This window comes from Caretta caretta, chromosome 12 (assembly GCF_965140235.1).
Source record: "Caretta caretta isolate rCarCar2 chromosome 12, rCarCar1.hap1, whole genome shotgun sequence".
Classification (NCBI taxonomy): Eukaryota; Metazoa; Chordata; order Testudines; family Cheloniidae; genus Caretta; species Caretta caretta.
The window spans coordinates 26,855,191-26,868,228 of NC_134217.1; the positions used below are offsets into that span (position 1 = coordinate 26,855,191).

The 13,038-nt window shown below is 40.6% G+C and overlaps 1 long non-coding RNA gene across 1 annotated transcript in view; it reads left to right on the top strand.

Annotated features, from left to right (window-relative positions):
• Positions 1-11,738, top strand: part of LOC142068669 (uncharacterized) — a 240,925-nt gene extending 229,187 nt beyond the window's left edge. The window contains exons 2-3 of the long non-coding RNA XR_012664590.1: positions 9,044-9,494; positions 11,327-11,738. This is a non-coding gene — a long non-coding RNA (uncharacterized LOC142068669). The remainder of the gene's footprint in view (positions 1-9,043; positions 9,495-11,326) is intronic.
• Positions 11,739-13,038: the final 1,300 nt, after the last annotated feature.

Below are 13,038 nucleotides of genomic sequence, written 5' to 3' on the forward strand. Positions count from 1 at the left end.
GGTGGCCAAGCGAGTTCAGGGTCCACCAGCTGCTTCATGCATGCAAGCCTGGATAAATGAAAGTTCTGTAACTAATAGCTCTGGCTCAATCTCCAAAAAGCTCCATGCCAGTCAGACCATGTTGGGGAGTTTTTGTGTGATGATTTCTCTATTTGGTGCCTTTTTAAAAAAACTGGAATGAAATCACTCTTATAGATTCATAGATACTAAGGTCAGAAAGGACCATTATGATCATCTAGTCTGACCTCCTGCACAACGCAGGCCACAGAATCTCACCCACCCACTCCTGCGATAAACCTCTCACCTATGTCTGAGCTATTGAAGTCCTCAAATCGTGGTTTAAAGACTTCAAGGAGCAGAGAATCTTCCAGCAAGTGACCCGTGCCCCATGCTACAGAGGAAGGCGAAAAACCTCCAGGGCCTCTTCCAATCTGCCCTGGAGGAAAATTCCTTCCCGACCCCAAATATGGCTATCAGCTAAACCCTGAGCATATGGCCAAGATTCACCAGCCAGATACCGAGGAAAGAACTCTCTGTAGTAACTCAGATCCCACCCCATCTAAGATCCCATCACAGGCCATTGGACCTATTTACTATGAATATTTAAAGATCAATTAATTACAAAAATCATGTTATCCCATCATACCATCTCCTCCATAAACTTATCGAGTTTAATCTCAAAGCCAGATAGGTCTTTTGCCCCCACTGCTTCCCTTGGAAGGCTATTCCAAAACCTCACTCCTCTCATGGTTAGAAACCTTCGTCTAATTTCAAATCTAAACTTCCCAATGGCCAGTTTATATCCTTTTGTTCGTGTCCACATTGGTACTGAGCTTAAATAATTCCTCTCCCTCTCCGGTATTTATCCCTCTGATATATTTATAGAGAGCAATCATATCTCCCCTCAACCTTCTTTTAGTTAGACTAAACAAGCCAAGCTCCTCGAGTCTCCTTTCATAAGACAGGTTTTCCATTCCTCGGATCATCCTAGTAGCCCTTCTCTGTTCCTGTTCCAGTTTGAATTCATCCTTCTTAAACATGGGAGACCAGAACTGCACACAGTATTCCAGGTGAGGTCTCACCAGTGCCTTGTATAACGGTACTAAAACCTCCTTATCTCTACTGGAAATACCTCGCCTGATGCATACCAATACTGCATTAGCTTTTTTCACGGCCATATCACATTGGCAGCTCATAGTCATCCTATGATCAACCAGTACCCCAAGGTCCTTCTCCTCCTCCATTGCTTCTAGTTGATGCATCCCCAGCTAACTAAAATTCTTGTTATTAATCCCTAAATGCATAACCTTACACTTCTCACTATTAAATTTCATCCTATTACTATTACTCCAGTTTACAAGGTCATCCAAATCTTCCTGTATGATTTCCTGGTCCTTCTCTAAATTGGCAATACCTCCCAGCTTTGTATCATCCACAAACTTTATTAGCACATTCCCACTTTTTGTGCTGAGTCAGTAATAAAAAGATTAAGTAAGATTGGTCCCAAAACTGATCCCTGAGGAACTCCACTGGTAACCTCCTTCCAGCCTGACAGTTCACCTTTCAGTATGACCCGCTGTAGTCTCCCTGTTAACCAATTCCTTATCCACCTTTCAATTTTCATATTGATCCCCATCTTTTCCAATTTAACTAATAATTCCCCATGTGGCACGGTATCAAATGCCTTACTGAAATCTAGGTAAATTAGATCCACTGCATTTCCTTTGTCTAAAAAAATCTGTTACTTTCTCAAAGAAGGAGATCAGATTGGTTTGGCACGATCTACCTTTTGTAAAATCATGTTGTATTTTGTCCCATTTACCATTGACTTCAATGTCCTTAACTACTTTCTCCTTCAAAAGTTTTTCCAAGACCTTGCATACTACAAATGTCAAACTAACAGGCCTGTAGTTACCGGGATCACTTTTTTTCCCCTTTCTTAAAACTAGGAACTATGTTAGCAATTTTCCAGTCATACGGTACAACCTGAGTTTACAGATTCATTAAAAATTCTTGCTAATGGGCTTGCAATTTCATGTGCCAATTCCTTTAATATTCTTGGATGAAGATTATCTGGGCCCCCTGATTTAGTCCCATTAAGCTGTTAGAGTTTGGTTTCTACCTCAGATATGGTAATATCTCCCTCCACATCCTCATTCCCATTTGTCATGCTACCATTATCCCTAAGATCCTCTTCAGCCTTATTAAAGACTGAGGCAAAGTATTTGTTTAGATATTGGGCCATGCCTAGATTATCCTTGACCTCCACTCCATCCTCAGTGTTTAGCGGTCCCACTTCTTCTTTTTTTGTTTTCTTCTTATTTATATGGCTATAGAATCTTTTACTATTGGTTTTAATTCCCTTTGCAAGGTCCACTCTACTTGACTTTTAGCCTTTCTCACTTTATCCCTACATGTTCTGACCTCAATAAGGTAGCTTTCCTTGCTGATCCCTCCCATCTCCCACTCCTTGTAGGATTTCTGCTTTTTCTTAATCACCTCTCTGAGATGCTTGCTCATCCAGCTTGCTCTACAGCTCCTGCCTATGAATTTTTCCCCCTTTCTTGGGATGCAGGCTTCCGATAGCTTCTGCAGCTTTGATTTAAAGTAGGCCCAGGCCTCCTCTGCCTTTAGATCCATAAGTTCTTCACTTATCCACTTCCCTAACTAATTTCCTTAATTTTTGAAAGTCAGCCCTTTTGAAATCAAACACCCTAGTTGCAGATTTATTTTTGTTAATCCTTCTGTTCAGTTTGAACTGAATTAACTCATGATCACTTGAACCAAGATTGTCCCCTACAACCATTTCTTCTATGTGGTCCTCACTACTCACCAAAACCAAATCTAAAATGGCATCCCCTCTAGTCGGGTCAGCAACTACTTGATGAAGGAATCCATTGGCTATAGCATCTAGGAAAAATCTGAGCCCTATTATTATTACTAGCACTCGTCCTCCAGTCTATATCTGGGAAGTTAAAGTCTCCCATGATCACGCAGTTTCCATTAGTATTTACTTCATTAAAAACATTAAAGAGGGCTCTATCCATATCCAAATTAGATCCTGGCGGTCTATAGCACACCCCAAACACTATTCCAGGGGAGTCTCTAATAGTTTTCTTCCCCAATGTAATTTTTGCCCAGACGGACTCTGTCTTATCCATTCCATCACTTCTTATTTCTTTACATTCCACCTCATCATTGATTTACAATGCTACTCCATCACCTTTGCCTTTATTTCTGTCTTTCCTAAACAGCACATACCCTTCAATACCCATACTCCAGTCATGACTACTATTCCACCGTGCTTCTGTTATCCCTATAATATCTGGCTTCACTTCCTGCACCAGTAGCTCTAGTTCCTCCATTTTGTTACCTAGGCTCCTCGCATTGGTGTACAAACATCTTAATTTTTGCTGTTTGGCCTCGCTCACATTCTGTACCCTGTTAGGCACGGTCCCCTTCTGGGATGTTGTAACTTAAGAGGCAGGTTTAGCTGACAAGGAAATCTGGAAAATAATACTGTAGTCAGCCAAAAGGATCTGTTTAAAAAGAAGGGAGCAATAGAGCATATGGTGCAATAGCACAAAAAGATAGTGATAGCTAAGAATTTGAGAAGGACAGTAAGAATCTGATCAGCTGTTTTGTGGGGCTGAATAAATGACTGAAGGGGAGAGCGATGGTGGTGTTGTAAGAGAGGCAACTGAGTAAGGGGTTAATGAATGGGCTAGGGTTGAATATAGCTAAAGCGATGGGAGAGGCAATGGTTGTGAACTAGACACTGACTGAGCGGTGAGGGTTGGAGAGAAAATATGGGATGGAATGAGCAGAGGAAGGGGAAGAAATATGCTACAAAATCATAAATTCGGCAAGTTACATGCCAAATATCACCTCAGAAATATCATCTTTCTTCTGTTTCCTTTGTGTTTCATCTGTTATGTCACAATTCTTCGAAGGAGTGCATATGTGCTTAACTTTAAGCAGGTAAGTGGTCCTGTTGGAGTCTCTAAATCTTGTGCCTAAGTCTTTGCAGGATGACGGCCCTTTACATTGTAAGTCTGTTGTCCAATTTCAGATCTATAAATTGCCTAGCATATGCTGGCTACTTAATTAATATCAAGTTTCAGGTGAAATAGAACAGTTTTAAAAAGGCAATACATGTCACTTCTGCATGTGGGGATCTAAATGATAAATACTTGATGGCTATTGGAGGTATATTATAACTGCCAATTAAATGTTTACAATTAACAAGAAAAGATTCCACTATGGAGATTCAAAATCCAGGTGGTAGGGGTTACATAACTAGCTGCAAACTGAAATCATATTTTTGCTGACAACCAACTTTTTTTTTCACCCAGACACACATTGATTGTATATATGTAGCTGGCATTCACACTGACCTTCATTCCCTGATGTCTTCCCTTCAGCTCTGTTTATAATGAAAAAGCACAGAGGAAGAGTATGGGGAGACATCTGTCACCTTCCTCCTGCTCTACCAAAGTCCCACCACACCATTCTATCAAATGGCATTCACTACTTCTGAGATTTTTCTTATTTATAAAACTACATCATGCAAATGAAGTAAGACCTTTAAAATAAATCAAACAAGAATGGAGACAGCAATATTTACTCTCCTTACCCACATGTAAGGGAACCGCTGCCTCCTTCCACCCAGAACTGCTAGAGAAAACACCTACCAAGGGCAATTCCATGGTCCCTAAGTACTAACACAATTTGTAGTAACCACTTCATGCCTTTTAAAAGTAAATATTTTTATTAAAATATTAGTAGCCCTCATCCCATGAACAGATGCTGTAAAAGGAAGCATTAAATAAGAGTCAAAGCTATAGCATTATAACAGTACAGATTGCAAAGACAGATGAATTATGATCATTTGTCTCATGGTTGCAATCCAATGCCTTTAAAGGTTCAATTGTATTTTATATATGAAACAGAGGAATTCCTCATCTAGATGACCCATGCTTAATTTAATAAATCCTATCTAACTTTTTACTTTTTGAATATTTCTTGTTAGTTTCAGAACCGAACCAATCATACAAATAAAAGCGACCCTCAACAAAGACACTGTGAAATCAATTAATATTTCAGTCATTCTGAGTTTTGGAGTAACCTACCAAAATAAAAGGAAAACAGAATATATTCAATACAAGCCCTTAATGAGCCAAACATGTTTTTGAATTCAAGCAGCTTGATAACAACGATATAACAAGGTTAAGAGATCATATCCACAGATCAGAGGGAAAAGGTTATGAAGAGAAAAAAGAGGTATAGACAATACACAAGTAAGTATGTTATCTTTTCAAAGGCTTGCATTCAGCCCATGATTTGCATTGTGCCTTAATACCATCATCATATTCCTAAACATTTAGATCCAAACAATGCTTTTTTTAGTCCTCTGAATAATTCTGTAGATACTTCTTGAAGTTAATGGCGCTAATAATGGGAGTAAGGTGAGCATTATTTGGCTCTTGGTCTGGGACTTACTGATTTAAATTCCTGTATTAGAAGGATCAAGTCTACTACTGGATTAAATGTTTTGGGGTATATTTTTAGCTGTGTTAAGGCCTGGCCTTTCATTTTACTGGCAGAAGTTGCATGCACAAAATTCATGCAAGTATTTTGATACAAACAGAATGGATTGCTGGTGCAAATCTCAGAATTTGGACCTCTAGCTAGCTGCACAAGGATTGAGATTTCCATTTTAACTTTGGACATGCATTTTGCAGGCATAACTTGTTCCCAAAAAAGTGAAGCTGCCCTTCTGATCATGTGCCCCTTTGTATCACTCAAATAGTCTATATTATTATTTGCAATTACTTTTGTCACAAATGTCTTATGTCATCTCCAAAGCTTATGCCATAAATTGCTTAGGTCCATTTCGTTACCACTCATCGAGCTGCCATAGCTGAATTTTTTGTAAACTATCTAGTTGTGTAAAGACAACTTGGCAAATTATGCAGCCATGGGGAAAAAATCCTCAACATGTTATCATTTGCGGAAAACACCCATTTTTTCATGGTTTGTGTGTATAAAAACATCTTCTGTATTTTCCACAGTATGCATCCGATGAAGTGAGCTGTAGCTCACGAAAGCTTATGCTCAAATAAATTGGTTAGTCTCTAAGGTGCCACAAGTACTCCTTTTCTTTTTATGAATACAGACTAACACGGCTGTTACTCTGAAACCTGTCAATGTAAGACAGTGATGATGTTTGTTATTATTGTTTGCTTTACTACAATTCTTATAATAAAAACTAGTTAGAACTCTTGTTCTCTCAGTTGAAACACTCACAACATCCCTGTAACTTAAAGGGGAGGGGGCAGAAATAATCTTTCGGAAGATACTGGTGAAATGGGATAGTTCAGACTTTAGGAATCAGATTCCCAGTGTGCTTAAATGCATTAACAATTTGGAGTTTCATTTTATAGCTAATTTTACCATTCACAGAACAGGAATGAACTTCTTTTGTATAAATGTAATTTGAAGCCACAGGCTTATAATTAAACATATATAACCACTTTAATGGTCAGTAAATGACTATATTAATGTTCAGATAGGCAATTGCAGCCAATAACAAATGAAATGCAAGTACTAGCTTCACCTCAGGCTGCTGACAACCAAATTAGTTAACTGCTGGTGGTAACCGATTTGTTGAGTATTTGAGCACGGTGTTGTTTCTGGGCAGTTTACTAAAAGTGAGATTAAGCAGGAGATGTAGGATATGAGCCTGATTCTGAGCAGTGCTATCCATTATATCTACAATTTTATGCTTGCATTTTTTGTGCACATATATGCTTTCATCCACCTCATCTCATTTAATATATTTCTTTGGCCCCCTATTGTGATAGTATCTGAGTGCTTCACAGCTATTTAAAAGTAGACATATCAATTACAATTTCTCTCTTGCTTTCTTCTTTCCCAGTCTTCAGGAGAAATAGCTCAATTCATGCATCAGCTTTCATTCATCCATTTGTTTATGTTTATCTCTGTGAGTGTGTGGATGTGTTGTATAAAGATGTGAATTAGGACTAAATTATTGAGGGAAAGCTAAGTTAAGTGATTAAATTTGAATTTAGTCAGACAGTATTGAGGTACGTGGAGGGTTTTTGTTTTGTTTTAATTGCTTATAGGAGTGAATTCCATAGTCTAGCACCAAGTCAAGAGTAAGTTCTGTCTATTAGATTCTTCATATTAATTGACAGTTTTATTACTCTGTGGAACATATCTGTTGTGGTCTTCTAATCTGAAAAACCTAGAAAGTATTGATTATATTAATATGCTACACTTGTAAGAAAATCCGCAGACTTACAGGCTAACTGTATAGCCATTTGGCCTTCCTCAGGAAAATTATAGTAGTATATATGCAGCCCAACACTTCAATAGGAAAATATGTGTCTGTGACAGACAGCTGGCAGCTAGCTGGTGAGCCAGCACTCTGATCACTTAGATACCAATCAGTTCCTCTGGAGAAGGCTGATTGAGGATACGCAGCTAATTAGCTGATCAGGCTGGGAGGGCTAAAGAATCAATTTAGCCATCAGCTGAGGGTACAAAAGAAGACACAGGAAGGGAGTGAGGAGGGGAGTATCTGGGCAAGCTGAACCCAGTATGCACTGAGATCTCAAAAAAGGGAGCCCTTTGTTCCTTCCTGGCCATGTGGGAAAGGGTGAAAGGGGAAGACGCTCAGTAAATACTTTGCTGCATGTGATTGTATTAGTGTTGGTGATGGCAACTCCGGGGGAATTTATTTATGTTCCTACTTACTGGACAGAGTCTGAGGGCTTGGCTACACTTGTGAGTTACAGTGCAATAAAAGAGCCCTCGGTGCACTAGCTCACAACCCGTCCACACTGGCAAGGCACGTAGAGCGATCTTATTCCGTGGTTACAGCGCTGCTGGTACTCCACCTCGGCCAGTGGAATAACGTTTGCTGCACCCTCGCTGGAGCACCGCGGCATCAGTGTGAACGAGTTGCATTGCTGCGCTCTGATCAGCCTCTGGAAACGTCCCATAATCCCCTTAACTCAAGTGGCCACTCTTGTCATTGTTTTTGAATCGCTGCAGGAATGCGGATATGCCCTTTGAAAGCTCCATTTCTGACAGCTGGCTGCTTATCTGCTTCGAGACAAAGCAACCATTACTGTGGAATGCTGTGTGTGAGAAAGAGAGAGGCGATGGGGCAGGGGATGGGGGTCTGCTGATGTCTGAACTTACAAGACAGCGTGCTGACATGCTTTCAGCCCCCCAAAAACCCACTCTCTCTCCCCCCACATACACACAACACACTCCCTGTAACACTCCACCGCACTCCCCACATTTGAAAAGCAAGTTGAAGTCACTTGCATGCTGGGATAGCTGCCCACAATGCACCGCTCCCAATGACCACTGCAAGTGCTGCAAATGTGGCCACACCAGTGCGCTTGAAGCTGTCAGTGTGGACAGACTGTAGCGCTTTCCCTACTGTGCTCTCCGAAAGCTCGTTTAACTCAAAGCACTCTACATCTGCAAGTGAATCCATGTCCTGAGAGGTTTCTGGGGCATCAGGGAATGGGGATGGAACATGCTGTGTTACAGCACCATATATATATAGGCCTGTGATTGACTCCATGTCCTTGAATGTGGGCAAATTTTGTGATTCAATACAGTGAGGGACTCTTTCGTGAATTCCTATTTGCTTTGATGACTTACTCAAACTGTTTACAAATGGATTTTCAACAGCAACAAAGAATTATGGGCATAATGTTAACCTCACCCATACTGAGGTGATATTATTCTCAGTCCCCTCCATGTCAGACAATCTTCACAGAAAGGTATTCCCTGTCTTCATGGCAGTTGTAGGCAGACCAAATCTTTGCTCTGGGACTGGGCTTAGTGCTGTCCCCATCAGCCCCCCCAGAGGAACTCTAGAATTCTCTGCCTCCAACAGCACACACATTAGACTCCAGGTCTCCCTTTGAAGCAGAACTTTCACAGGATTTGTAAAAGATTTGTAACTAAATCTCTTCATTTCTTCATTGGTTTCCAGGTTTCTCTCAAAACTGCTAAATTCTGAAAAAAATGATGTTGGTTTTCTGAGGAGAGTTTGACTCAGAATGACAGATGGATGACAGCAAGAACACCGCTCCTAGCTGGCGTGAGGGCAAGGTACACGCTGAGTGAGTGGGCAGGCCACAGCAAACTCAGCTCCCAGCCAGTGAGTGGGTGAAGCCAATGCTGAAAGAGTGGAGCAGGCTGCAGTGAACCCAGCCTCCAACCTGTCAAGTGGGAGAGGTCCATGCTGAGAGGGTGGAGAAGACTGTAGTGAATCCAGCTATCAGCCAGCATGTGTCTCAGGTCCATGCTGAGAGAGTGGAGAAAGCGGCAATGAACCTTGCTCTCAGCCGGTGTGTGGATGAGGTCCACCCTGAGTGGTTCAGCATGCTCAAGGAAGCTGTCTTCACTGAGACCAAGCCAGAATCAGTGGCACAAAACTGGGGGTAAGTAGCAACCTGAAGGAAGAAATTTCTGCTTCTAGCCAACAAGTGTACAAGGTGTCCATGCTGGAGTGGTTCAGGTTACAAAGCATCCCCCAGTCCCTGCAATGCCTCAGCTACCATGAAATGTGTCAGCATCTGTGACCTTTCTGATACCAGTGAGTCTGGCTCACTCCTCATTCTGTGCACTCCATCCCCACTCAGCCCAAACCCAGCAGTAAGGAGCATGGGGTGAAGTGATTCAGAACCCTTTCCTTGGGAAAGGATTTCTCTCCTCTTCCAGCCTCTAATGTATCCACAGGAAATCATGAAGTGGCTTCTGTTTTCCTTAGGGAGACATGCAAGATACATGCCTGCAGACTGTCCTTTTAATGTCCCGGGTCATGTACTCACCCCCTCATAAGACCCCTCTCCCATTCTCTTGGCAATTTGGACCATGGAGGATATTGCTCACAGTTAACTCTTACAGGGGCAGCACAAAGTCTTAAAACTTTTTATGAGAGTCTCCCCTTTAGATTCTCCAAAGAGAAAAGGAAAATTTAGAAAGCTGGGGCTTTGAGCAAGATATTTCTGACTCTCAAAATAAGTTTCCCAGAATTAAGCACAAATGAGAGTTTAACTTCACAGGTCTTTATGTTTTTAGAAAATGAAACACCAAAAAGAAAGACCCCCCCCGCCCCAAAAGAAAACAAAATAAAACAACTCCCCCACCTTCTTCCACCCTCGTTCTGCTGGAAATGGTTTGAATTGAATAACACTTTTAAACTTTTAATTTGCTACTGGCCTATACTAGTAGCAATTCAAAAAACTCCCCCAGTGCTGGAACAACTGGTTGGCATGTTGGGGATCAAGGGAGTCGAGTGAAAGCTGCCTATTGCTCCTAGGGCTGATATGCCTTATGCATTTTTATTGTAACTAGTGTAACTATGGAATGTAGCAATATAACTCTTCTTTAGATTTCACTGGAGCAGTTTCAGGAGTGTGAGCATCTTCAAATTTTAGTGTCCTATGAACCTAGACTTCAACAGATTCCTTTGCCATAACTCATTAATCCTTAGACACATCAACTGATTTCAGCACTTTTTTCAGTGTCTACAGTTACAAACACAGAGCAGAAAGGATTCTGATTTCAAATGGTGGACTCAGATAATAAAGCATTTCTTTAGTAACTTATTCAGTGCTTAAAAATGTTTGCATTTCATGTAGCAAGAATTTTGTTCATGGCATGTTTTGTTTCTGTGAGAGGTTAAAAGTACAGCCATGTTTACCCAAAGATCTTTTGTGTCTTATGAAACTTTCAAAACAAGGTTTGGGTGATTGGGAAGATCTTTGAAGGGGTTTGAAGAGGTCACTTGCTGCATTCCCAGCTCTGGAGAGGCTGTCAGAAAGCTTTACAGGATCATTTTATATCTGGCAAAAAACTGGGAGACATATCTATGTTTACTTAACCTGACTTTGGCAAACAGGTTTTGCTAAACTATAAAGTGTTGCATTTATGCCAGTATTATTAATAATCCCTTACATTAAAGACCTACATGCCAGTTTGGAGATACTGAACTTTGTTATTTATAATAAAATAGGGGAGGAGAGAGGAATGCGGAGGAGGAGTTGAACTATCTGATGGCACATTTTCTGTTGTCCCATATGCATGTCTTGTTTTGCTTACTATCCCTGCAGTTAATATTGCAGTGACCAAAGCTTTAAGCTGATAAATGTGGTTGGAGCTGGAGGAATCTCACTTTCATGAGGACCATATATCATCCCATCTTAAGCCAAAGAAATTAAAATGGGGCGAACAAAATTCCTAGTAAAAATAGCTGCTATTCCTTTAACAGAAAAGAAACAGGAAGACATCACTGCTGACCTGCCTCCTTGGAAACATATCAGTTCACTCTCTCTGCCAAGGCAATTGGTAGCTGTGGCCTGACAGTGTACAGGCAAGGCCTTCCACAAAGAAAGAAAAACAAGTTTTTGCAGCCACAGACTCCCCATCTGATCACGGTTTAAATAAACAAATACTTCTGTCAGAACTACCAGTGCTACAGTTGGTTTCCCACTCTTGTAGAAAATTCTGGTCAGATATATTTATGTCCCTCTGTCCAGGTGGAGATAGATCTTAGAATATTTTTGAAGTTTCACTTTTATAGTTTTTCCTTTTATTTAGTCTATTTTCAGAAATAGCTCAGTTCCTATGGGAATCAATATACAAAGTATTATTCTTTGTAAAGCACACTTCAAAGCAGAAAGTTCAAGGCAAATATTATGTTAAAAGGTAGAAAGACTTGCTACTTTAGTAAAGAGGACAGTATGTGGTTTGAGCAAATTGAGGTGGAAATTAAACTTAAATTGACCTTTATTTGGCAGCCATTACGTTATAAAGTAACAAGAAAATATAATTTACCCTGGAGTCTTATGTTGGCTACAGATGAAGAGAGTACACTGGATCTTAATAATCTCAGTGTATTTTTGCCATTGGACATTGTAAATACAGATGTTGCATCTTCGGTATCAGATAAAGTAGAGTGGAAAGATCAAAATAGTTCTTGGATTAGATGTGTGGAATGGTAAGCAATGTGATGGGCATTGGATACTACATGACTACAGGTTTCAGAGTAGCAGCCATGTTAGTCTGACACCTTAGAGGTGCCACAAGTACTCCTCTTCTTTTTACATGACTACAGTACAACATGAGCAACAGAGCATAACTCGGACAATAAGGAGGATGGATCAGTAAGTAGTTGGAAATCTCAAAATCCTATATCAATTCTATAGCAGAGGCAGGGGCCATGCGGGTGATTCTGGTGATAATGTGGATAATGATTTTGTCAAGTCAAGTACACATGCTGGCTGGGTCTGAATGAGTTATCAAGGCTTTGTTAATAATGTTCTAGTGATAAGCCATAAATCAAAGTGCAATCATCAATCCATCTGTAGAGGGAGACCCAGAATAGTTTAGTAGTAACCTTCTAGTTGGAACACATGTTAATATGAAAAATAAGGAGCCTGCCAAGTAAAAGCAGGGTCTGCCATGGATAAACAATCTGTTTAAATTTGGGAAGGCTGAATAGTAAAGCCAACTGACAGATTTGTTTGTGATATCCATAAATGATATCCAATCAGTGCTTTAGAAAAACTGGCCGTCCCTTGTCAATGATAGCAGGTCAGCATGATAGAGAATATATGTTACTAGCAACAACCCAGTATAATCATAACAGTTGAGAGAAGGAGACGAGGAAGTGATTGCTGGGGAGAACCAAAGCTGGGCTTAGGCAGGGCTGACCTTGCAATGGGAAAGGAGCAAACAAAAGAGTCAAGAATGGAGGAGTGTGAATTCTGGAGAGAATCAACAAGTATATCAATGGAAGACAGGGATCAGAGGGCGGAACACAGACAAGAAGTCATCAGTGCTGATAGACTGGAATTCACAGAAAGGCCAAGTGAAAAGGTGGAAAGAGCGAGAACTCAAAAGGAAAACTTAAGCCACCCAAACCATTCTGGAAACTCGTCTGTTAAATCTTGGACTTTGGACCTTTTCACACTCTACAAG